Raw genomic sequence first — 27675 nt, 5'->3', positions numbered from 1 at the left:
ATGGACAGCACCCTGCCAACCGATGTAGACAATCCCCTTGACTACTGGGCAACGAAACTTGACCTTTGGCCCCAACTAGCTGAATTTGCCCTCGAAAGGCTGTCAGTAGCGTGGCATCGGAGCGCGTGTTTAGTGCGGCAGGAGGTATTGTAACTCCGCGGAGGACACGACTGTCCACCCAAAGTGTGGAGAGACTCACGTTTGTGAAAATGAATGAGGCGTGGATTAGTCTGGATTTCAAACCACCAGTTCCTGACACAACTGACTAAATCCGCCATGAATCATGCCCCAAACATGTGCCACTTTCAGGTCTCCTCACACTGCTGGTGGGTTCCATTTTGTCATAGGGTGCTGGCAGATTACGGGCCTCCCATTGCTGCTGCCAGGCCCGTAATCTGCCATAGGCCCCCGTACCACCTCCTCATGCTGCTGCCAGGTCCAGAGTGTCTCATGGGTCCCTGTACGGCCTCCCATTGCTGCTGTCTCCATCGCCACACTCTGCCATGTGCCACTTTCAGGTCTCCTCACACTGCTGGTGTGTTCCATTTTGTCATAGGATGCTGGCAGATTACGGGCCTCCCATTGCTGCTGCCAGGCCCGTAATCTGCCATGGGCCCCCGTACCGCCTCCTCATGCTGCTGCCAGGTCCAGAGTCTCTCATGGGTCCCTGTACGGCCTCCCATTGCTGCTGTCTCCATCGCCACACTCTGCCATGTGCCACTTTCAGGTCTCCTCACACTGCTGGTGTGTTCCATTTTGTCATAGGATGCTGGCAGATTACGGGCCTCCCATTGCTGCTGCCAGGCCTGTAATCTGCCATGGGCCCCTGTACCGCCTCCTCATGCTGCTGCCAGGTCCAGAGTCTCTCATGGGTCCCTGTACGGCCTCCCATTGCTGCTGTCTCCATCGCCACACTCTGCCATGTGCCACTTTCAGGTCTCCTCACACTGCTGGTGGGTTCCATTTTGTCATAGGGTGCTGGCAGATTACGGGCCTCCCATTGCTGCTGCCAGGCCCTTAATCTGCCATGGGCACCCGTACCGCCTCCTCATGCTGCTGCCAGGTCCAGAGTGTCTCATGGGTCCCTGTACGGCCTCCCATTGCTGCTGTCTCCATCGCCACACTCTGCCATGTGCCACTTTCAGGTCTCCTCACACTGCTGGTGTGTTCCATTTTGTCATAGGGTGCTGGCAGATTACGGGCCTCCCATTGCTGCTGCCAGGCCCGTAATCTGCCATGGGCCCCCGTACCGCCTCCTCATGCTGCTGCCAGGTCCAGAGTGTCTCATGGGTCCCTGTACGGCCTCCCATTGCTGCTGTCTCCATCGCCACACTCTGCCATGTGCCACTTTCAGGTCTCCTCACACTCCTGATGTGTTCCATTTTGTCATAGGGTGCTGGCAGATTACGGGCCTCCCATTGCTGCTGCCAGGCCCGTAATCTGCCATGGGCCCCCGTACCGCCTCCTCATGCTGCTGCCAGGTCCAGAGTCTCTCATGGGTCCCTGTACGGCCTCCCATTGCTGCTGTCTCCATCGCCACACTCTGCCATGTGCCACTTTCAGGTCTCCTCACACTGCTGGTGTGTTCCATTTTGTCATAGGGTGCTGGCAGATTACGGGCCTCCCATTGCTGCTGCCAGGCCTGTAATCTGCCATGGGCCCCTGTACCGCCTCCTCATGCTGCTGCCAGGTCCAGAGTCTCTCATGGGTCCCTGTACGGCCTCCCATTGCTGCTGTCTCCATCGCCACACTCTGCCATGTGCCACTTTCAGGTCTCCTCACACTGCTGGTGGGTTCCATTTTGTCATAGGGTGCTGGCAGATTACGGGCCTCCCATTGCTGCTGCCAGGCCCGTAATCTGCCATGGGCCCCCGTACCGCCTCCTCATGCTGCTGCCGGGTCCAGAGTCTCTCATGGGTCCCTGTACGGCCTCCCATTGCTGCTGTCTCCATCGCCACACTCTGCCATGTGCCACTTTCAGGTCTCCTCACACTGCTGGTTTGTTCCATTTTGTCATAGGGTGCTGGCAGATTACGGGCCTCCCATTGCTGCTGCCAGGCCTGTAATCTGCCATGGGCCCCCGTACCGCCTCCTCATGCTGCTGCCAGGTCCAGAGTCTCTCATGGGTCCCTGTACGGCCTCCCATTGCTGCTGTCTCCATCGCCACACTCTGCCATGTGCCACTTTCAGGTCTCCTCACACTGCTGGTGTGTTCCATTTTGTCATAGGATGCTGGCAGATTACGGGCCTCCCATTGCTGCTGCCAGGCCCGTAATCTGCCATGGGCCCCTGTACCGCCTCCTCATGCTGCTGCCAGGTCCAGAGTCTCTCATGGGTCCCTGTACGGCCTCCCATTGCTGCTGTCTCCATCGCCACACTCTGCCATGTGCCACTTTCAGGTCTCCTCACACTGCTGGTGTGTCCCATTTTGTCATAGGATGCTGGCAGATTACGGGCCTCCCATTGCTGCTGCCAGGCCTGTAACCTGCCTTGGGCCCCTGTACCGCCTCCTCATGCTGCTGCCAGGTCCAGAGTCTCTCATGGGTCCCTGTACGGCCTCCCATTGCTGCTGTCTCCATCGCCACACTCTGCCATGTGCCACTTTCAGGTCTCCTCACACTGCTGGTGTGTTCCATTTTGTCATAGGGTGCTGGCAGATTACGGGCCTCCCATTGCTGCTGCCAGGCCCGTAATCTGCCATGGGCCCCCGTACCGCCTCCTCATGCTGCTGCCAGGTCCAGAGTGTCTCATGGGTCCCTGTACGGCCTCCCATTGCTGCTGTCTCCATCGCCACACTCTGCCATGTGCCACTTTCAGGTCTCCTCACACTGCTGGTGGGTTCCATTTTGTCATAGGGTGCTGGCAGATTACGGGCCTCCCATTGCTGCTGCCAGGCCCGTAATCTGCCGTGGGCCCCCGTACCGCCTCCTCATGCTGCTGCCAGGTCCAGAGTGTCTCATGGGTCCCTGTACGGCCTCCCATTGCTGCTGTCTCCATCGCCACACTCTGCCATGTGCCACTTTCAGGTCTCCTCACACTGCTGGTGTGTTCCATTTTGTCATAGGATGCTGGCAGATTACGGGCCTCCCATTGCTGCTGCCAGGCCCGTAATCTGCCATGGGCCCCCGTACCGCCTCCTCATGCTGCTACCAGGTCCAGAGTCTCTCATGGGTCCCTGTACGGCCTCCCATTGCTGCTGTCTCCATCGCCACACTCTGCCATGTGCCACTTTCAGGTCTCCTCACACTGCTGGTGTGTTCCATTTTGTCATAGGATGCTGGCAGATTATGGGCCTCCCATTGCTACTGCCAGGCCTGTAATCTGCCATGGGCCCCTGTACCGCCTCCTCATGCTGCTGCCAGGTCCAGAGTCTCTCATGGGTCCCTGTACGGCCTCCCATTGCTGCTGTCTCCATCGCCACACTCTGCCATGTGCCACTTTCAGGTCTCCTCACACTGCTGGTGTGTTCCATTTTGTCATAGGATGCTGGCAGATTACGGGCCTCCCATTGCTGCTGCCAGGCCTGTAATCGGCCATGGGCCCCTGTACCGCCTCCTCATGCTGCTGCCAGGTCCAGAGTCTCTCATGGGTCCCTGTACGGCCTCCCATTGCTGCTGTCTCCATCGCCACACTCTGCCATGTGCCACTTTCAGGTCTCCTCACACTGCTGGTGGGTTCCATTTTGTCATAGGGTGCTGGCAGATTACGGGCCTCCCATTGCTGCTGCCAGGCCCATAATCTGCCATGGGCCCCCGTACCGCCTCCTCATGCTGCTGCCAGGTCCAGAGTCTCTCATGGGTCCCTGTACGGCCTCCCATTGCTGCTGTCTCCATCGCCACACTCTGCCATGTGCCACTTTCAGGTCTCCTCACACTGCTGGTGGGTTCCATTTTGTCATAGGGTGCTGTATGGCCTCCCATTGCTGCTGCCTCCACCGCCACACTGTGGCTCCACACTCTGGTTTTGGCCCCGTGACTGCCCAAATGAGTGAAGTGTGCGGTGATTCTAAGATCGACGGCACTCATCTGCATGTCATACTGACTGACAGTATTATTTCTCTTCCCCAGCAGACTCCAAGGGCATTTAAATTAAAGGTACAGTGTTCTGCACTAATATAAAGGCTCTCTGAAGCCTAGAAACCCTTTTTATAAGTTAAATTCGCAGCGAATATATTCGCATCGAATCGAATTTATTCCTCGAATTCGCCGAATCGAATTTTTGAATACTTCGCTCATCTCTAATTGTGATAGTCAGAATGCCCTCCTTACAGACAACTAAATAGATTATTGGCATTATATCACTAGCTCTGCCAAGCTAGAGTTATGTAGCGCCCCTCTAGAAAGTCAGGGGGAGCTAATTATGTTTCTTTTAATTAGAGACTCAGCAGCCTGGGCAATAGTCAGCAGGGTCAATTTTGGGCCAGGGCTGAGAGGCTCTTCCGTTCAGTTTCTCAAAACCTCCCCCTACTCTTGAATCTTGGTGACAATTCTAGGACCAGCTGGGATGGTTTGGCAAAGAGGAGGACTTTGCCCAATCCCAAAGCAGGAGGCTTAGCATGAGGCCAGGGCAGCCTTTAAGTGTGTTTGAGCCTGCTCAGTAAGAGAAGAGTTCGGGTGGGAGATGTGAGGAGATGCAGGAGCCTTGGAGGGGACCCAGTGGGAAGGGGCCTACCTACAGACCGGGACTTGAAATGGAGGATCACTCAGCCCCATTGGTCCCCGGAGGGAGAGTCACCTGCGGAGCCAAGGAAGGAGCCAGCCCAGCAGAAGGCCTGAAGGCAGTCACCATTCCAACCAGCTCACAGGCAAGGACTGAGTGAGTAATCCTGCATCCCCTGGGCCAGACAAGGGGAGAGGACATGCTGGTGGGAAACTTGACTAGCTCCATATCCAGGACTGTTCAACTTAAAGTGGCAGACACTGGATCCCCTTGCCCAGGGATTACTTCAGACAGCTGGGTAAAGAAGAGGATTAGTCTGGAGTCTGGGGTCTGGGGTCAGGGGTCAGGGGTGTGGGGTGGTACACCAGGAGAGGCTGGAGAGCTCTCCCAGAAGAAAAGTTCCTATTTTGGACTTGTATATAATTGCCCAGACGTTTTCCTCGGTTTACTGTTCCTTGAGCCTCCCATACACCCCTCAACCCCATCCAAATGTAACACCCCTAATAAAACAACAAAAAAACAAGCTCAATGGCTGTTTACTGCCTCTGGAATGCAAGTCTGAGAAAATGCCTGTTGCCTGGCTGTACAGGACTATAGGGGGACCCAAATGTTTAGCAGTTCATAAGGGGCTAGTGCTACAGTTAGACCCAGAACTATGCAGGCACCATCTGATAGGAGATCAGTCACCCCCAACTCATGGAACTCTTATCAACTTCTGGTGGAACCCTAAGGTTCTATAAAACCATGGTTGAGAATGGTTGCTATAGACTGTCCAGCCAAATCTGCTCGGGTTACTGATGTCACATTCAAGATTGCAGTACCCAGCATCAGTTTATTTTGATTCACCTGCAATGTATTTAGCTGATTTAAAGTGAAAGTTCAATTGGCCTTCAACAATGGAGAATTGGCGAAGAGATCAGAGGTGATATGTAATGTGTATTGTTGAAAAACCTTTCGAATTTAACCAAAGAGCAAAATGGACATAAAACAACCAACTTCCTATATTTCTGGCTTTCTCAAGCTTGCATGACTGTCTTGCTTTGGACATTACAACATAATTAGTTTGTTCCATCAATCACATTGGTCTCTGGTTGTCACTTTTGCAGTGTGTTGCTTTTTTGATTTTCAATGAGATTACTTTTGCCCAGTCTCTAATGATCCCCTGTTGCTGTAAATTGTCATTTAGTCATAGAAATACACGGATGCTAAAATAAGAAGCTTTCTGACTACTGCAAAAGCCTTCAAAAGGCTGTCAGGGACAGCAGACTCTAATGATGAAAAAAAGGACATCTGTCATTCTTTTCATGCCAGGAAATGCTTTTAGCAGTTTTAAAGGAAAAATCGTATTTAACCTGATTTTGTTATAATAGGGTTCCCTAGCACTGCTACAGTTCCCCCTCCCGCCTTGCATATCCATGTCCTCTCCTGTTCTGGGAATGTCTAATTACTGTCTGTGCTGATCCAGCTCTGCTCTTCTCTCCACCTCCTGATGGGGGAGGGGTTAAGGGGAATATTATAAAGCAGCCATCCCCAGCCAGGGTTTCGTGGTACCCTAGGGTTCCTCCAGGTTTCGATAGGGTTCCATTAGCTGTGGTTGATTAACCTCCCTGGGTGTCTGCAAAGGTTCAGGATCAATGCCACTTGGCAAAGTCAGCAGCATGACTTCAATTTTCTTTTCAGCTGTCTGTAAGGATGGCACCACTGTAAGGAGGGCACCACTGTAAGGAGGGCATTCTTCCCCTCGACAACCAATAAAAATGTTGCAATTTTTGCCATTGACCTCAATAATTCAGTTTTAATAAAGGTTCTCTGAGATTTGAAAATTATTTTGGGTGTTTCTTTAGGTTAAAACGGTTGAGAAAGGTTGCTGTAGAGTGCAATGTTCTTATGAACTTGCTAAGTAATTTTGTTTCCTAGCACAGCCACAGCCCCCCCCCCCCCCACTCCTTCCTTGTATATCATAGGGCCTTCTAGGAGTGTTAAATTACAGTCTATGCTGATCCAGCTCCTACATCCTTCCCCTCACCTACCTACATAAGCATTTACTGTATGTTTCTTCCAGGGTGGAACACTACAGAGTGTCACTTGAGTGACAGCTTAGTGTCTTTTGGGGCTGCTGATTCTGTTCAAAATGGCTTTTCAGGCAAATAGCATGCATAAAATACATAAAAGTGACACTAAACCCACAACAGTAAAATCAGTCTGTATATGCAGTAAAACATGTTTGTTATACTCACTATAGAACCCAATGGGTTAATCCTCTGCATTGTATAAAAATGTTGTTTGATCCTGACTTCTCTGATCCTCCCCTTATTTCATTGCCCCCCTCTTATCTCCTGAGAAGACATATCGTGTGGAGACAGAAACACTCTGCACATGCTCAGTTTGGTGTGTATTGCTAGAGGTTTTTTTTTCTTTCTTGGGAGAGTGCATGTGATCAGCACAGGGCCAATCAGCACTGTTCAGACAGAGGTCAGGGGTTATGCATCCTTCTGGAGCAGAAAGAAAACTTCTCCTATACGTTTTAACCAGTGCTCTGCTGGACACTGATAGAAGACTGCTCTATACTAATGGTGATAAAAGGCATTTAGCAGTTTATATTTACTAAAATAATTGCATTTCCATGTTCTGTGGAAGACCTGATTGAATGCAGGGTCGGGGTTTAGGAACACTTTAAATGCACATGTATAACCCTATGGAATTGGCTCCTGTCTAAATTGTCCTAGTTTCATCCCTGGCCATGCGGGATCTCCTGCATGGTAGGGGTTGGGGAAAGACCTGGCAACCTACCCTGTAAAATAATTGCTAAGAGAATTCATGGAAAAAGTTGCTTACGAGTGACGGTCCATGCAATCGCCAAGGGTCAGATATGACTAAATGGATAGATAGATAGATAGATAGATAGATAGATAGATAGATAGATAGATAGATAACCCTATGGAAAGATTGTTGTTGGAATGAATGGTCTAGAAGAGTCTCTTCAAGGTTTGTAATAGAAATACAGATCATTATTTTATTGGCTGGTCTCTGTGCTTTGGCAAGGACATGCGTGCAGACATCAGAATATGGCAGTGGGTGCAAACACTTCCCAGCCATAGAGAGGCCAGGCAGAGAGAATCCAACTTGTCTTGTGTGTCTATTTACATCTTTAATAAGGAGAGTATTGGAAGGAAGGAGTCAAAAGGAAATGCAGGAGTGCACTCTATAGCCAAACGTGCTTGGCCCTCAAAGACACTATAAATTGCAGCCACAGGGGCATTTCAGGGGGGGGGGGTGGCCAGATCTTACGGTGCAGTTATAGGCTACACTTGCTGGTGTACTTGTACCTTGGCCTGTCAGCCTATAGTTTATAGGACTGTGCTACACAGGGTAACAATGCTTCTCTTGAAGTAAGACACAGTAGGAACAGACTTGTTATCCTGCAACGGGAAGCAAAACTACTGGTAGGACCACCAGGTAAAACTATAGACAGCAAATAATAAAAAAGAAATAGTGTTCATAGTGAGCCACCATATATTATTTTGGTAAATTTGCCTTTATGCTATCTCTGCCTTTTTTAGGTATTTTTATATTGGTGATTTGTGAAGTCCTCAAGATCATTTTAGACATGAAGTAACTATGGCTGGAACATGAATTGACTGCCCTAAGCTATTACCACCAAATTGTTATACATTAGATATTGTTTCTGTATGATAGAAAATACAGTCAGTTGACAACCCCACATGTGTGTATGCGGGCATTATGCAATTATTCTTTAGTTCCCTAACTGTTCTGGAAGTCCAGCAAAGGCACAAAACCTCAAATGACTGTATTTCTGACAACTCAAAATTGACCATAAGATTTAAGCTGGCCATACGCTAGTAGATAGTCGAACGTACGTTCATATAAATCTCTGACTTGATGAATGTTGTTCGGAAGTACCTCAAAAAAAGTTTGCCTTCAACATTTAATTTTGAAGTAAGTGTAGATTCCCACATGTGCAGTACGGATTGAAGCTCAGGTTTCACAGCTAATTGACACAGTAGTTGTTCAGCGATTCAGGACAGATCTAGATTAGGTTCAGGTCAGGATTTTATCCTGTTCACAACTGATGACATGTGCAGTTTAGAAACTGTTTCCATAGAAGTCAATAGCCTGTAATCCACACCTGAACCTGAAGGCACTGTTCAGAAATCGGACAGGACTCTTTTTCAATCCACACTGCTAGTGCGCCGGTCATATCTGAACAGGCACCGATGTTATTTCACATGTCATGCAGATTGGATGCTGTTCAAACCGCATCCAATCCGCATATATGTGTACCGGCACTAAATGGACTTTCCTAAACAAAAACCACATTCACTGTTAGAAATGTGTTAATATGGCAGAAATTTCCATCCTGCTCCTTTGAATCTTCTTATCACTGTGGTTGAAAGCCAATGTCGATTTGACCCCACTAACTTAGAAAATCAAATGAATATTCTTAAAATGACCATTTTCTAACAAAAACTAAAATTTGGCCAGCTTAACAAATGCTTTGAATGACTTAAAAACTAAAAAATAATCATCTGTAGGTTCATTATGACATGGTGATACCATTTTGAACAAATAGTTATTATGTTTATTTTCTTAACCAAATATTTGCGATAGATGCTTACGGATATTATGACTCTTTTTGATATTTCTTTTATACAAAAAAATAATAAATAAAAACATTGAAAGTGAAAACTAACAAAGAAATCTCAGTGTTCCCGACTATGTTTCTATAACTGCAGTCAAATAGGCAAGATGTATAATCTATGGTAGCAGTTCCCTATAGTTAGATATTTTAAAATTTAAAATTTCATTTATTCCATTACCTATAAGTAAACCTATCCTGAATATCTAAAAAAATTAAGATTACTTATTTCTTACATGAATGTAGCAGTGAAAATCTCAAAAGCCCACTCTTGGAAAAACCCCAATATACATTTTGGGCTATTGATTTATGTTCTAAATCCTCCTGCGCTTCTATGGACCCACCTCCCAATTTTTCAGCTGCAAACACTCAAACTGATACCCAAAACAGTGCTCCAATAAATATTTAAACTAGTGTAGTGCTAAACATTCACTAAAAAAATACTATATCATTTATGTGAATAATAGTGATAAAATCATACATAATACGTACACTCTGTGATTAGTGCTATAAACCTCTCAGTGCTCTTGTGTGCCACTTAATTCATACAAGTATGTTATTATATCCCATAAAACAACACTATTTTATATTTCATTAATTATACATAAATTTTGTGACAGTGCCACTTCAAAATAAACCAATATGATGTGATGGTGCCACATCAACGTAATCCATAGTCCAATGTTCAAACTCCAAATCAATATGCTCCAAGTGATATCACATATACATGCAGTGTGTCTTTATATATACAGTGCCACTTGTGTGAAAACCCTCCTTTCCACTTTGGCTGCAATGCCTCCTCACCTCCTTCCAGCGACCCCTAGGGGCCTACAAGCCTTTAGGATCACCCTGGATCCTCAAGAATCCTGGTTTGGTACCTCTCTGATACTCCTCCTATTTGGCCTCCTCCACACCTTCACCTTGGTGCCTTATAGGATCCTCACCAGCGATTCTCTGTAAACTCTCACTCACATATTAGTTAGTCAAAAAAGAGAGATCCTCCATAGTGTAATATTTCCAATATGCCAGAGTTTAATTGAAAAACAGCAAAGAGTAACTCACATTTGGTGTACAGCAATCTTCCTTTCCCCTGTATGGGCAAACTACACACATGTCATACATTTTGGGCTACTCCAAAAACAAAATCTAGATCACGATAAACAAAAAAATTATTTAGTATTATAAATGACAGACAGACTTCCTTCGAGAGAACATAGGACCCCTGAATCAGATATTTATCTAAATTATCTGAATATAAATATAATCTCCAAGGAATTCCATACTTCGTCAAGTCCTACATAATTATAGCATTTCCTCCATCCTGTCTCCATAGGTCTATTCTATCCCCTGAGTCTTGTTCTGATCCCTCTCCTATCTCACAATTACTCTGTCATGTTCTTAAACCAACCTATCACTCCAAAGGTAATTACAGTGAAACTTGTTAACAGCTACATGGCCTGCTCTAGAGATCCAATTTGACGATATAATGAATATCAACCTCACAATCCCCAGTTATGTATAGTTATGTTGCCATTTTAACAATGTACTTACCAAAATAACTAAGGTATTTGAAGACTCTTTATTATAATACAGCAATATGTAACACATTGAATTCAATTGCACACTGATACATCTACAGTCTTGTTCAGAAGAATATAAATATTATAAGCTGTAAATGATGATATTCAACAAAAGTGTCTAAAAAACATATTGAAGAAGAAAAATTGAAAAAAAAAACTATAGGATTTCTTGTTGGCAGAAGTGAACTGGGAAAATTTATAGCAGATTTAAGGAAAACTATAAAACTTACATTAAAAATTATGATACTGTATATCTACACATCTTCTTTGGAAGAATAAAACTATTATAAGCTTTAAATGATAATATTAACCATTTCAATACATGGCAATTTGACACCTTCCTGCCCAGGCTATTTTTTAGAATTCAGCGCTCTCACACTTTGAATGACAATTGCGCGGTCATACAACATTGTACCCAAACTAAAATTTTATCATTTTCTTCACACAACTAGAGCTTTCTTTTGGTGGTATTTAATCACCGCCGGGGTTTTTATTTTTTGCTAAATTAACAAAAACAGACCAAAAATTTTGAAAAAAAAACACGTTTTTCTTTGTTTCTGTTATAAAAGTTTACAAATAAATAATTGTTCTTCATAAATTTAGGCCGAGATGTATTCTGCTACATGTCTTTGGTGAAAATAACCCAAATTAGGATGTATTTTTTTAGTTTGTAGGAAAGTTATAGAGTTCACAAACTATGGTATAGATCTGAAAATTGATCAATCCTGAAGTACTGACAGCCAATCTAATTTCTTGAGGTCCAAGAATGTCAGAACAGTACAGATATCCCCCAAATGACCCCTTTTTGTAAAGTAGACAGTCTGACGTACTTCATAAGAGGAATGGCGAGTTTTTTGAAGTTGTATTTTTTTTGTCATAATTTTTCGGAAAATTAAAAAATTAAAAAAATTATTTTCACTATTTTTTTACATACTGTCACCAGTGCAGTACAGCATCATCATATAACTGGCATGGCGGTGAACAGGGACACTGACTGGTGACAGTATGAAAAAACAATATATATATATATTTTTTTTATGATTTTTAATTTTTTATTACATTTATTTTTTTTTTTTTAAGATTTGTTTTTCATATTTTACTATGACCAAAGTAGTACAATGTTACCATAGTAACATTGTACTACTTTGGGGAAGTGATCAGTATTTTTTTATTTATTTTTTTATTTTTACACAATTTGCTTATAGCAAAGAATTACTTTGCTATAAGCAAGCATTTACCTGAATGACATCGATTCATTCAGGTTTTTTTTTTTTTTGTGCTTAGCTGTGATTTGGCCACAGCTAATCACATGACATGTGCATGTGACCTGCTGTGACCATTCACAGCTAGACACTAGTATACAATGGATGGCATGAATGAAGCCATCCATTGTATACAACTGTCATGTGACCTGCTGTGATTGGTCACAGCAGGTCGCATGGTACCGGCAACAGGGTCTGGTACTCAGATCTGTCATCGGCCGTGTCCGAGGTACACGGCCGGTGATAGATCGCACCACTGCACGGCTCTGCAACCACGCAAACTGTGCATGTGCGTGAGGACGCCAAGTGGCGTACACCCCGGAAATCTAATGCATTTTTGCGACCGCCAAACAGCTATAGGCCAGGCGGCTAATGGTTGAACAAAAATGACTAATAAAATATTGGAACAGTGAATTCAAACATGCTTGGGACAAACATAGATCTATGCTCAGACAAAATATTAAAAAAAATCATATATAACTAAAAGATAAAAAGGCGTGGGGGACAGACTCGATGGACCACTTGGTCTCTATCAGGTCATCACTTTTCTGTTAAAAAAGAAAAAAAAATGTTGTGAGTATAATTTCTTGCTAGAAGAAGAGAACTGGCAAAATCTATAGCAGATATAAGCAAAAGTATAACGCATGACCTAAAATAATATTAGTTAAAATCACATTTTCACATGCTGTGTGAATTTTGAGAAACCCACTTAAATCCAGAATTTCCCTTTAAATAAAACTATAGTAGAAGCATAAAAACATTTTTTTTTTCGTGGCAGTAGCACTTGGAAACCTAATACATGTACATACTACAGCCAATGTTAAACTATTAATCCATCAAAAGATATCAAGCTTGAGTGGCTTGAAATGTAATTAGCAGGACCCTGAAATTGATTTATATTACCTGTACTGCCTATGTATTGCTTTGTTTGATAAATGGCTTAATGCTTCAGTGCATTCATGAAAGCGAAGAAAACACCATTTAAAAATATTATTATATTCTGATAATAAAATGGAGATGACCTCATACTAAGACAACAGCACACATTCATTAACACAACAAGCAATTTAGGGAATAATATTTCAATAAGTAATGTTGTGTACCGGATGAGTATTTCTCTGTTCTTAACTGTAAGAACAATTAGGATTACTACAACCATAAAAACATAAATGGTATAATCTAAAAATAAAAATAATATGGCATCATATATTTTCAATATTAATTTGCTGCTGCTCCCACTTGGGGCTATTGGTGCTGGTATCATCCTTTAATGACAGGTACGAGCTGCACATACCAGGGGCAGACTGACCATTTGAGCACTCAGGCACTGCCCGAGGGCCCGGGGTCAGTAGGGGCCCCCATGAGATGCCCCTGGTACCTTTCATTGTTTTTTTGATAGGCTTTTTTGGGTGTAGGCGAGGACACGGGGGCCCCATGATCCCCCATTGCCCGGGGGCCCCATGAGTTGTCAGTCTGCCCCTGGCACATACCATAGCCTAAACCTAATTGTTATAAATATATTTATTCTGGCATGATGTAGTGTATTAAATGTGTATAAATGCAGTCACAATGGCACACTTAAACTGTACACTGAAAACCTGCCCATTGGGTCCAGTAGAGGACATGGCTCCCATCATCATTGAAAGGACATTCCTAGGCCTGTTGCACTTCTATGCTAGAAAGATCCACCTTCCATCTCAATGGTAAATTCCAACCTGCCATTATACCAGGACACCTACAAGAAAGCTTTGCAAAGTAATTTATGAATGTGTTTGTTTAAAATAGCTTGACAACCCCTCAACTGCAATAGATTCCGTTCCCTAACTCCTCTCTGAGGTCAAAGAGTAATAGCATACTCAGGAAGCCCCCTAGTCCCCACTTTAAGATGGAAACTGGATTGGACACTGTTTCTTTTTTCTCCTCTTAGATCTCTTTCACTATAGCATGTGAGCCAACTGTAATGGTTGTTTATTAGTTACCAGTGGAAATTGTGATCTGTTTTTTGTTTACAATTGACTTCTCTTCTCACTTGGAATTGTACTAGTCTTTTACAAAACTTCAAAAAGATTTATAAAAAAAAATAACTACTATAGGAAAACCCATCTCCTGACAAGCCACCTAAGTACTGCATTGTTTTTAGTAAATGTTTATAGAATATTTCAGAAAAAGGCATATAGGAGACATAGCAAACACGTAGGATGGGTTGTCTGGTTGGAAGAGACCAAATTTAAACTTTTTGGCTTTAGCACAAAACCATGTGGGGCAGAAAGCCAATGCTCCTTATCATACTAAGAATACCATCCATCCCCATAGTGAAGCATGATTGTAGGATCATGTTGTATGGTGCTTTTCATTTGTTACGATTGGGTGGGTGGCCTGATCATGTGACCACTGTGATTGGCTGTTACAGTGGTCACATGATCAGGAGTCTACCCTGCCAGCTCCTAATCATGACTAGAAACAAAAACTGTCTAGGATAGCTCGGTCACTCTGTGCAGTGAGCACATTTCCAGCACAGAAGCTTTGGCTATCTATGGATGCATTAAAGTCCACCCTCTTTGTTATTGCTCATATGCTTTATGGGGTTGGCATGAGGTTAAGCTGATAGTGTAGTCTTTTTAAATGTTTAATGGTCAAGATTGTGGTCCCAGCAATTAAACTAAAGTTCTGTTCTCCCCTGGTAGACTGAAATAGGAGAACTTTAATTTAAAGGATAAGTTCACCTTTTATAACATGTTACGCCCAGGGGCAGACTGACAACTCATGGGGCCCCCAGGCAATAGGGGATCATGGGGCCCATGTGTCCTCAGCCCACACCCAAAAAAGCCTATGAAACAGCCAATGAAAGGTACCAGGGACATCTCACGGGGCCCCCTACTGACCCCGGGCCCTCGGGCAGTGCCCGAGTGCTCGAATGGTCAGTCCGCCCCTGATTACGCCCATATATGCACTGTCCTCCGCTCCCCTGCTTTGACAGCTAGCGGGGGATCTTCTCTCCCCTCACTAGCTGTCAAATTTTTAGAAAACTTGGCTGTGCAGGGCTGTGCAGGGCTTCACCTGCTTCACCTGCTCGGCCACGTCACTCATTCACAATCCTCTGTGTATGAGAAACTACAAGTCCCAACAGCCTTAGCGGCTGTTGGCTTGTACTTCTCAGTGAACTACCACGGCATTGTGAAGTGCCATGCTAGTTCATTGATTCTTCCTGTCAGTGTTTCTGCTCCCCATAGTGAAGCATGATTGTAGGATCATGTTGTATGGTGCTTTTCATTTGTTAAGATTGGGTGGGTAGCCTGATCATCTGACCACTATGATTGGCTGTCACAGTGGTCAGATGATCAGGAGTTTATCTTGCCAGCTCCTGACCATGACTAGAAACTGAACTGTCTAGGATAGCTCGGTCACTGTGTGCAGTGAGCACATTTCCAGCACAGAAACGTTGGCTATCTATGGATGCATTAAAGCCCACCCTCTTTGTTATTGCTCATATGCTTTATGGGGGTGGCAAGAGGTTAAGCTGATAGCGTAGTCTTGTTAAATGTTTAATGGTCAAGATTGTGGTCCCAGCAATTAAACTAAAGTTCTGTCCTCCATGGCACACTGAAATAGGAGAACTTTAATTTAAAGGATAAGTTCACCTTTTATAACATGTTACGCCCATATATGCACTGTTCTCCGCTCCCCTGCTTTGACAGCTAGTGGGGGATCTTCTCTCCCCTCACTCGCTGTCAAATGTTTAGAAAACTTGGCTGTGCAGGGCTTCACCTGCCCGGCCACGTCACTCATTCACAATTCTCTGTGTATGAGGAACTACAAGTCCCAGCAACCTTAGCAGCTGTTGGCTAATAGTTATCAGTGAACTACCACAGCACTGTGGAGCGCCATGGTAGTTCATTGATTCTTCCTGTCACTGTGTCTGCTTGCTTGTACATCCTGTACGGGCAAGCAGATATACTGACATATCTGCAGGAGACCTGCATGGCACCGGAGATCTGCGGATCGCTGGTGAAATGGATTCTAGGCTAGGCTATTATTTTTGGCATGTAACCAAAAATAATAAATGCACATTTTTTTACCTGCAAAAAAATGTGCATTTATTATTTTTGGTAAAAAGTGAACTTATCCTTTAATTGTCAAGAGAAGGGAACATTATTCTGCCTGCTCCTGAAAATGAATAAATAGTCCCCTCTCTATCTCCAGCTGATGCTGCTGAACTGATGGGGCCAAAGGAACTTTTATTGCTGGGAGCCATGACCAGTAGAATTACTATGCATGCACCCAAATGTACTTAACTACTTCCAGTCCGGACACTTTTACCCCCTTCCTGACCAGGGCAATTTTCAGCTTTCAGCGCAATCACACTTTGAACGACAATTGCAACACTGTACCCATATGAATTTTTTACCATTTTCTTTGAGACAGATAAAACTTTATTTTGGTGGTATTTTTTCACTGCTGGGATTTTTATTTTTTTTGCTATGTAAATGAAAATGTCCAAAAATCTGAAAAAAAGTGTTTTTCTTATAAAATTTTGCAAATAAATAATATTTCATCATAAATCTTGGCCAAAATTTATTCCATTATCTTTTTAGTAAAAAAAAATAAATAAGCCAAATTAGTTTATAACCCAAATTTATAATTTTAAAACATTTTTTTTTACATTTTTATTTTTTTTTAGATTATTATTTTTTATTTATTTATTTTTTTACATACTGTCACCCTAGCAGTACAGTGTCACCATGGTGACACTGTACTACTTTTGGGGGGTGTTGAAGATTTTTTATTTTTTTTTACACTGATTGCTTTTACACCAATATTCTCTGTCTGCATTCTTGCAGCCATTGAGAACTACTGAGTGAGCTGTGATTGGTCACAGCTTGTCACATGGTACAAGGCTGTTGTGAATAGCCTTGTACCATGTGACCTCTGTGATCATTCACAGATTTCACACATAGTAAGCAATGATGTCAGAAGTGACATCTTGCTTACTACTTTGCATGTGATCACTGATTGGCCAATCAGTGATCACATGATCGGGACCTCGTACAGAGGTCCCATCCGACAATCTGTGTTTCACTGTGTGAGGACACAGCGGGCACCGGATCGCGGTGCTGCACGCTCCCGGGGAGCACGCACAAGCAGGGTGCGGGGAGGCCGTTTATAAACGGACACCCGACCCTGCAGTGCCACCGTCCGGCCGTTTATATACAACGGCTGGTTGGGAAGTGGTTAAAGTGTTACTAAACCCACAACAGTAAAATCAGTCTGTATATGCAGTAAAGCATGCTTGTTATACTTACTGTGGAACCTAAGGGGTAAATCCTCCGCATTGTGTAAAGAGCATGTTTTTCTCACAGGAGAAGTTCCCCATGGCTGGTGGACAGCTAATATTGTACCTATCTACAAGAAGGGTGGCAAGATAGAAGCTGGCAATTACAGGCCAGTGAGTTTAACATCGGTTGTAGTTACGTTAATGGAATCACTCCTGAAAAAAAGATAATTGATCACTTACTTGCTGGATCAAATGTAGTATGGCTTTATCAAGGGCAGATCATGTCAGACTAATCTGATTGGATTTTTTACTATATTACCAATGTTTTGGACCAGGGTGGTGCTGTGGACATAGCATATCTTGATTTCAGCCAGGCATTTGATACAGTTTCACATAATGATCTAATACAAAAGTTGTACAAGATAAGACGTGGCCCTTGGGTGGTTCAGTGGATATGCAGCTGGCTAAAGGATAGATACCAGAGTGTGGTTGTAAATGGGGTTCACTCGGAACAGAGACCTGTCACTAGTGGTGTACCCCAAGGCCCTGTACTAGGTTTGGTTCTATTTAATCTATATGTAAGTGATATAACTAAAGGTTTGTTGGGTAAGGTTTGTCTTTTTGCTGATGATACAAAGGTGTGTAATTGGGTTGATATCCCTGGAGGAGTCTGTAACATGGAGCATTGCTGGAAGATTGATCAAAGAAGTGGAAATTGCAGTTTAATGTTTCTAAATGTAAAATAATGCACCTAGAGAAAAAGAATCCCTTGAGAGAGTACAACATTGGGGGTACAGTGCTGACCAGCGCTTTAGAGGAATAGGACTTGGGGGTACTTATTTCAAATTATTGCAAAATGAGCAAACGAAAGCCAAGCAGTGGGGAAAACGAATAGAATTCTAGGTTGCATCACTTGAGGGTCTCCAGCAGGAGGAAGGAGGTCCTGATTCCTCTATATAGATCTTTATATCACTAGAGGGTCTCCAGCAGGAGGAAAGAGGTCCTGATTCTCCTATATAGATCTTTATATCACTAGAGGGGTCACCAGCAGGAGGAAAGAGGTCCTGATTCCTCTATATAGATCTTTATATCACTAGAGGGATCACCAGCAGGTGGAAAGAGGTCCTGATTCCTCTATATAGATCTTTATATCACTAGAGGGGTCACCAGCAGGAGGAAAGAGGTCCTGATTCCTCTATATAGATCTTTATATCACTAGAGGGTCTCCAGCAGGAGGAAGGAGGTCCTGATTCTCCTATATAGATCTTTATATCACTAGAGGGGTCACCAGCAGGAGGAAGGGGGTCCTGATTCCTCTATATAGATCTTTATATCACTAGAGGGTCTCCAGCAGGAGGAAGGGGGTCCTGATTCCTCTATATAGATCTTTATATCACTAGAGGGTCTCCAGCAGGAGGGAGGAGGTCCTGATTCCTCTATATAGATCTTTAAATCACTAGAGGGGTCACCAGCAGGAGGAAGGAGGTCCTGATTCCTCTATATAGATCTTTATATCACTAGAGGGGTCACCAGCAGGAGGAAGGAGGTCCTTATTCCCCTATACAGATCTTTAGTTAGGCCTCACTTAGAATATTGTGTCCTGTCCTGGAGACCTCAGTTACAAAATGATACTGATAAGATAGAATAAATCTATAGAGACGAGTAACAAAAATGGTGAAAGGTCTGGGGGGGATAAAACATATCAAGAGCAACTTCAGGAACTTACCATGTACAGTCCAGAGGAAAGAAGGGAAAGGGGAGACATGACTGAAACCTTTAAATACATCAAGGGGGTGAATAAGGTTCAGGAGGGAGTTTCAACACAAAATCAAAATCAAGAACACGGGACATGACCTTAAACTAACTAGAGAAAAGTTCAAAACTAATCTCAGAAAGTACCATTTTACTGAAAGAGTGGTTGATGCTCGGAATAAACTTCCATCAGAGATAATGCCTGGGACAAACATAGATCTATACTCAGACAAAAAAAGCTAACAAAACAAAACAAACAAAATAAACAACCTCCCCATCCAAAAAAAAAAAACAAAAAAAAAAAACTCATCACTTTTATATGTTTCTATGATCCTGTCTTCTCTGATCCTCGCCTTCTTCTACTGTCCCCAAGCCATATGTTGATAGAACAGAGCCTTGGGGGCAGGCTGCACATGTTCAATTTGCTGTGTATTGCTAGAGAGTTTTTTTTTATCTTTTTGGGGTTGGGGGGGGGTGCATGTAATCATGTGCTGACCCTCTGTCCAGACAGAGGGTCAAGGGTATGCAGCCTCATAGGACAATCAAGAAAAAATGAAAACTCCTCCTATAAGCTTTAACCAGTGCTTTGCTGGACACTGATAGAAGTCACAAGACTGTTCTAACTGTTGAAGAGAAAAGGTATTTAGCAGTTTATATTTACTAAAATAATTGCATTTCCATGTTGTGTGTACTGTGGAAGACCAGATATAGTGAATGCAGGGTCCTGGGAGACCAGATATAGTGAATGCAGGGTCCGAGGAGACCAGATATAGTGAATGCAGGGTCCGGGGAGACCAGATATAGTGAATGCAGGGTCCGGGGAGATCATATATATTGAATGCAGGGTCGAAGAGACCAGACATAGTGAATGCAAGGTCTGTGGAGACCGGATATAGTGAATGCAGGGTCCGGGGAGACCGGATATAGTGAATGCAGGGTGCAGGGAGACCAGATATAATGAATGCAGGGTCCAGGGAGAGCGGATATAGTGAATGCAGGGTCTGGGGAGACCGGATATAGTGAATGCAGGGTCAGAGGAGACCGGATATAGTGAATGCAGGGTCCTGGGAGACCAGATATAGTGAATGCAGGGTCCTGGGAGACCAGATATAGTGAATGTTGGGTCCGGGGAGACCTGATATAGTAAATGCAGGGTCTGAGGAGACCTGATATAGTGAATGCAGGGTCCGGGGAGACCAGATATAGTGAATGCAGGGTCCAGGGAGACCGGAAATAGTGAATGCAGGGTCTGAGGAGACCAGATATAGTGAATGCAGGGTCCGGAGAGACCAGATATAGTGAATGCAGGGTCTGGGGAGACCAGATATAGTGAATGCTGGGTCCAGGGAAACCTTATATAGTGAATGCAGGGTCCGGGGAGACCAGATATAGTGAATGCAGGGTCCGGGGAGACCAGATATGGTGAATGCAGGGTCCGGAGAGACCGGATATAGTGAATGCAGGGTCTGGGCAGACCAGATATAGTGAATTCAGGGTCCGGAGAGACCAGATATAGTGAATGCAGGTTCTGGGGAGACCAGATATAGTGAATGCAGGGTCCGGGGAGACCAGATATAGTGAATGCAGGGTCCGGGGAGACCAGATATTGTGAATGCAGGGTCCTGGGTTTAGTAACACTTCAAAGAGTCCTCTCTCTTCACCCAGACCAAGGATGGCTCTACTCTCTATTGGCGGCCATGATTGTGTGCTTTCACATGTTTGGTCTATATAACAATAGTAATTTCAGAGTTTTATGAAACAGACAAGCAAATATGATAAAGGGACCTCTGCATTATTTAAACTTATTTATTTCCTTCCTTTTGCTTCCTAATATTATGCTTTTATTATACTTTTAATATAATTTTAAAAGTGTTGATTCAAAGATTGACACGCAGTGATGTTATGAGAAAGGTTTGATGCGTTTTTGACAGCAGTATGAAATTAGCAATCGATTTGCTGGCAGTTTTATTGGTTATTAATACAATGATATCATAAAAGCACAAGGTCTTGAATGACCTCTCCTGTTTGATTAACAGCATGCATCATCCCCAATCCACATCCAGGGACTGCCTCGGAACTCAACCTGGAGACCTTCTCTTATTTAATTAGGATACCAACTTCAACATTTGCTTCTCCTGCTCCAGTGTGCTAGATGACCTGTTGGGGCCGTTGGTTCATTTAATCAAGGAGCGTGTTCTTTAGCTGACATCTTCAGGCTAGAATTATAGAACTGTATCTCAGCCTGTAAATTAATCACCTAAATTGCAAGTCGTTTATTCATAGGAAACATCCCAAAAGATTTAAAGCCCTCATGTTGTGCTGCACGTTCATGGAATTCTGCAGTAATAGCCAATTATTTTTTAAATCTATCGAACATGCTTAATAAAAAAAACTACCATAAAAGTCATGCAAGCACACTTTACATATTTATTGGACTCATTTCTATGGTAAACAGGTACTTGAATAAATAAGACCATTGCTGGATTTGTTATTGTTACACATACCGAGAAAATGTGGAATGGCACGGCTCCGAGTATGAAGCATATTTTGTGTATTGATGTCTAGTTTGTGACCAGATAAGTACAGACTGGGAGCACATTTCCAAACCAATACTAATGCCAAAGGGTAAGTCCGCCTAAAAGTGGAACTTCATGGGCAAGCTCTTAATGGCATGTATACTTTTTGGGTTTAATCTCCCCCAGTTTGAAGTTTTAGGTGGTCCTCCTGTTGCATTGTCCATAGAATGAAATAATTTAAAATGAAACTATGAGAAATATAAAAATATAAATTTTTATGTTCATTTTGATTAAAGTGATTGTAAAGGTAGATTTTGTGTAATTATCAAAAAAAGTAAATAAGCGAGCGCAAATGTAACTAAGTGTATACAGGCAGCTGCTAGCACCTCAAGCATAGGTAACGGTCCCAATAGAAATATGTAAATGGATAACGTGCAGCGCTATAAGTGTATAAATAATATAAAATATAAATGATAATTCATATAAAATATCAACGCAAATTATTAAAGTGCTATTCAGTGCAATTGTGCATAAAAGTGAATAAATAAATGTCCATATATACCTCAAATCTTACCAGTGGAAAAATGAGCAGTAATAGTTCTCAGGTTAAATCGCAATACATCCAAGTGAAAAAAGTGCAGATTTGCGTATATCCACAGAGGGGATCCACCACCTCTGATGGGTGTACACTCGCCAGAAATTAGATTCAAATATATTTTAAAAAATATTCTTCATATATTTTGTAATTATAACATTGTAATATATAACATTTCAACATGTTCCAAAAATGTAGATTTGTATTTTTAAAGACATGGTATATTTGAAAATGTATTTTTAAAAATTTTGTAATAAAAACGCATTTCAGCATACAGTATATATATATATATTGAAATATATTTTGAAATATATGTCAATATATTTGGGTAGAATATTTTTCAAATATATTTCAAATATATTTTGCTTCCATGTAGGATCCCACATAAAAGAAAAATATATTTTAAAAATACATTCTTAATATATTCTTCCCAAATATATTGACATTATTTCAAATAGTACAATTTTGGGCATATTCAATATATTTCAAAAAAATATTTCTATGTATTTGTGAATATATTATGAAAAATATATTCAGAACACATGCTGCAATATATATCAAAGTGTAAATTGGAATGCATTTACAAGTATATTTAAAAATATATGATTAAATGTATTTTTTTAGATTTTCAAAAATATCTGGAAAATATATTTTGGAAAATATATTTTAAATATATGCCTTGGAAAATATATTTTAATTTACATTTTTGGAATACATGTTAAAATATATTCGCCTGGACCAATATGTGGTAAATATATGTCACATGTATAATTTTTTTTTTCTAAATATATTTAAAATATATTTCTCTTCCATATGGGATACTCTGGCTGATCCCTGTTGTTGGCCTGGAATAGGAGATAAGGAGATATTTAGGGCAAAAGAAGAATTACAAAGTTAAACTGGCATGTCATTTTAGGTTGTAAAACTTTAAATGAACATCAAAGATCATGTGTTGTGGGAACCATTCAAAGGACGCTTTGTCATTGTTGGCTGGAGAGACACTGAGAGTTGTGATGGCTGAAGACGGAATGTCTATTCATAATACATTATTTAATCATATGAGTAAATAAGTTGAAAATCAAAAGTATTCATTTTGAGATGACTATGGTTCCTTCTGTAAACAAAAAATATAGTACCTTCTATATTAAAGCATATCTAAACCCAAACTAATAATGCATCTTACCGGACCGTAGATTTGCTGGCTGCAGTAGTTTTCTTTTTTCGTCAGGCTTTTCCTTTCTTTATGTTTACCTGATCCTGCCAGTAACACATGTTCTGTTTCTTGTCATGTACACTCACTTAGAGCTGCTGTTAGAAATCACAGGGCCCCATGCAGCCAACCTGACAGGGCGCCCCCCAAAAAAAAAACCACTGTTTATTATGCTTCAGTTATGAATGAACACAGTAAGTGATCAGTACTGGTCACTCATTGTGTTCATTCAGGAAAGAAAGAGGCTGGTAAATGTGACATATTTTCTGGACCCTTCTCCATCATGAAGATTCTTATTATGTGCTTGCAGCTGTCTGTGGGAAGGAAAAGAGGGAAGTTGGCAGCACTGCGGGGATGGGAACACACAGGGGGGCCTGGGCAGCAGGGGGAAATGTATGGTGCACAGGGAGGGTGATGGGTAATGCAGAGGGGCAATTACTGGAATCGATCCCCTGTATGCCCACATGGAAGAAAAAGATATTTGAAACATATTCTTCTCAAATATATTGAATATATTTGAAATTCTACAATTTTGTCCATATTCAATATATTTCAAAATATATTTATATATATATATATACACTGTACGTTGAAATGCATTTTTATTACAAAATATATGAAAAATATTTTTAAAAATACATTTCGAATATACTGTATGACTTTAAAAATACATTTAATCTACATTTTTGGAATGCATTTACAAATATATGTAGAAATATATGTTAAAATTACTGTTTTATATGTTAAAAAAAATCTGCAGAAAAAAATGTAACATTTTTAAATATATTTGTAAATGCATTCCGAAAATGTAGATTTGTGTTTTTAAAGACACAGTATATTTGAAATGTATTTTTAAAAATATTTTTCATATATTTTGTAATAAAAACATATTTGAACCCACATTACACATATATATATATTTATTTATTGAAATATATTGAATACGGCCAAAATTGTAGCATTTCAGATATATGTCAATATATTTGGGAAGAATATTTTTAAAATATACTTCAAATATATTTTTCTTCCATATAGGTGGCTCTCTCTGCAGCAGCTAAAAGCCAGCAGGAGGGAGAAGAGAAGAAGTCAGCTTTCAGCTGCTGCAGAGTGAGCCATACTGGAGATTTGTTCCAGTAATTGCTGCCCTGATCACCCTCCCTGCCCAAATATGATTCACCCAGCTATCTGGGCCCCCCTGATGGCCTGGGCCTCGTACAGGAGGACTGGTGGTACCCCCTTATCCACGGGCCTGCACTCACTTCACCATTGTATCTATGGAGAAAGCCATGGCTCTCATAGGGGCTGGACTTCAAACATGTTGTTAGGATAACAAATGCTGAAATCCAGCAAAAGGAGGGGTGACCAGATCTGTGTAGCTGTACAAAGCAGACTGGACTCAAACTGAATGCAATTGTAATACGATTTATTGACACAGCCCAAACCAGCAAAAGTCCACAAACAGTATACAAGTAAAAGTGAAACACACATGAAAAGTGAAACCTATGTAACTATGATACATTGTACTGTATACAAAGCAAGGGGTGAGATTGGGTAAGGCTGGGTCATGCAGAAGGTGCAAGGAACAGATGGTGAGATGGGACAGGAAGGGGATCAGAGCGGAAATCAAGTACAAGAGTAACAGGTAGAGGCAGCAGGATTAGGCTAACAGGTACAAGGCAGGAAAGTTCAGGGTAACAGGTATAGAATCAAAATCAGAGCATCAAGATTAGGATGTATGGAACACAAGGCAAGGCAAGATGGAGGAGGAGCTAAAAGTGATTGTAAAGTGTACAGTATTTTTTTAAATATTAAAAATATTATGCTTACTTGCTCTGTGCAATAGAATTGAACAGAGTGGCCCCGATCCTCCTCTTCTGGGTTCCCCCGAAGGCACTTTCAGTTCCTTTTCTTTTTGGTGTGCCACCCTAATGTGAAATCCCACAGCCAGCTCCTCAAAAAGAACACTTCAGGTCCTCATCCTTGCCACAGCTACAAAGTCCACCGGCTGACTGCCCCTGAGGCTTTGGAACACTCCCTGCCAAGGAAAGAACAATCTCTCCAGGACTTCAGACTATTTATCACCTCCCCATCCACCTTCTGGACACTCCTCTCCAGGGATTGGCTAGGCTATGATAAATATTCAGGCTGGTCATTTGAATCTCCCTCCCTATGTTCTGAAAGCTTCTTCCAGGGGCAGGGGAAGCAATCAAAGTCCCAGCCTGAGAAACCCTGAACAGACCAAAACATACAATCACTGCTTTGACTACAGGAGCCAAAAGCAAAATTTGCCTAGCATCCTATGCTAAGAGGGCTCTACATTATGCCCCCTAGACTTCGAACTAGAACTACAGGGCCTGGCCATGTTTCATACTGCAGTCCCGAATCTGTATTACTCCAAGCATGCCCCCAGCCGGGAATGAGACATATGAACAGGCAAAGCTGGATCATTATCCTTGGGTGAACACTTGTTTATAGATATTAGATATTAAATAATTTCTCTAAGTCAATATCTTCATTTCTAATAAGTACCCACATGGAAGAAAAATATATTTGAAATATATTTTAAAAATATTCTTCCCAAATATATTGACATATATTTGAAATGCTACAATTTTGGCCATATTCAATATATTTAAATATATATATCAATAAATATATGCTGTATGTTGAAATTTTTTGCATGTTCATTACAAAATATATGAAAAATATGGAATGTATGGGATGTGCACTGTTATGTTCTTTGTTTATGTCCAATAAATACATCCTGTTCATTAGCCATTGAGGTGATGTATCCTTTCTTTCCTTGGGGATGTTTTGTAGTTGCTTGTTTTTGGATGTGCCTCATCCCTGTCATATGTTGCGTAGGGGGTACAGCATGAGCTGGTGTACCACTCCCAGGACAGGCTGGATAGACGTTGGGGTTTTTTTTCCATGGACTTGATATATCCCTGTGGACTTGGACTAAAGAACCCCTGATGATGCTGTAACTTCAAATGGAGAATTTTAGCTAAGCATCTAAGCTAGGCAATTTGCCTTTAAAGGAATCTACTGAGAGAATATGGAGGTGACCTTTGCTGACTTCTCTCAGGAAAATGTTATTTGTTCTGCAGTTTCTCCACTAAATGATGTCTTTACTCTTGTTCCTTAATCCCTTCACACCTAAGGGTAAAACAAATCTAAATGCCTAAGCACAATTTTGCAACGTTGACATGTGTTAGTAAAACCATCCATATCATCACAACTACTTTGTACATCAAGGTAAATTATACCGTGTTTTTTTTCAGGACAACTTGGGCTTTCATTTGGTGGTAAATGATAATGGATATCTCCTAATTTTTTTTATTATCAAAGGAAAACCGGCCCAAAATAGTAAAAAAAAAATCATTATTTTTAATTTAGCTGTGTGTTTCTTGTTACTACCATAACCTTCCACCAAAGAACAACCCAAAACAAATTCTCCAGCTCTTGACGATCGCAGCGATACCATATATGTGTATGTTATTTGTTGTTTATAACCGTAGTAAAGCCCAGAAACAATAATGCGCATTTTGTTTTTGTTTTTTTATTACCTAAAACACACTGACACTAACTGATACCAATTTTTTTTTTAACCCTGACCTTTTGACCTTGACCTTTGACCCTGACCTTGACCCAAACACTTACCCTGGAACTGAACTAGATCTTGATCTAGGTATTTTTCTTTATTTTATTTTTTAATATTTAAAAATTTTTAATATTTATTTCTTTTTCTTTTTTTTTTCTTTTTTATTTTACAAACTAAACTAGAGCAAATCTTGATCCAGGTATTTTTTATTTTATTTTTTAATATTTATTTATTCTTTTTTGTACAAACATTTTTTTCCCCCTCTATGCCAGGAGTTAGAGAGATGCAATGTATCTCTCTCTTCCATTCATATAGAGAGAAAAAAAACAAGGGGGCCTGGCTGTACAGTGACTGATCACTGTGATAGCCAATCAGAGGCTATGTGACCCGGAATCAGGAGTCCCAGGTCCCGATAGTTAGAACGGGACCCGGTGCTCTCAGTGACACCATTTTCTTTGTGCTGGGAGTGCGCCGTGCGGCACGCTCCCAGCACAAAGACAGGTACGCAAATATGCAGCCCCACAGAATAAAGCCCAGTTCTGTGAGGCCGCATATTTGTGTGATGTCG

At 42.0% G+C, this 27675-nt stretch overlaps 1 protein-coding gene across 2 annotated transcripts in view; it reads left to right on the top strand.

The window, feature by feature from the left end:
* LHCGR (luteinizing hormone/choriogonadotropin receptor) overlaps positions 1–27675 on the top strand; it is a 209596-nt gene that overhangs the window by 92090 nt on the left and 89831 nt on the right. The gene's annotated exons all lie outside the window — the stretch shown is intronic.

This window comes from Staurois parvus, unplaced genomic scaffold, assembly GCF_062004578.1.
Source record: "Staurois parvus isolate SC_StPar_1 unplaced genomic scaffold, SC_StPar_1.0 ptg000169l, whole genome shotgun sequence".
NCBI lineage: Eukaryota > Metazoa > Chordata > Amphibia > Anura > Ranidae > Staurois > Staurois parvus.
Note: the sequence above shows the minus strand (reverse complement) of the source record. Positions and strands in the feature narration are given on the sequence as shown.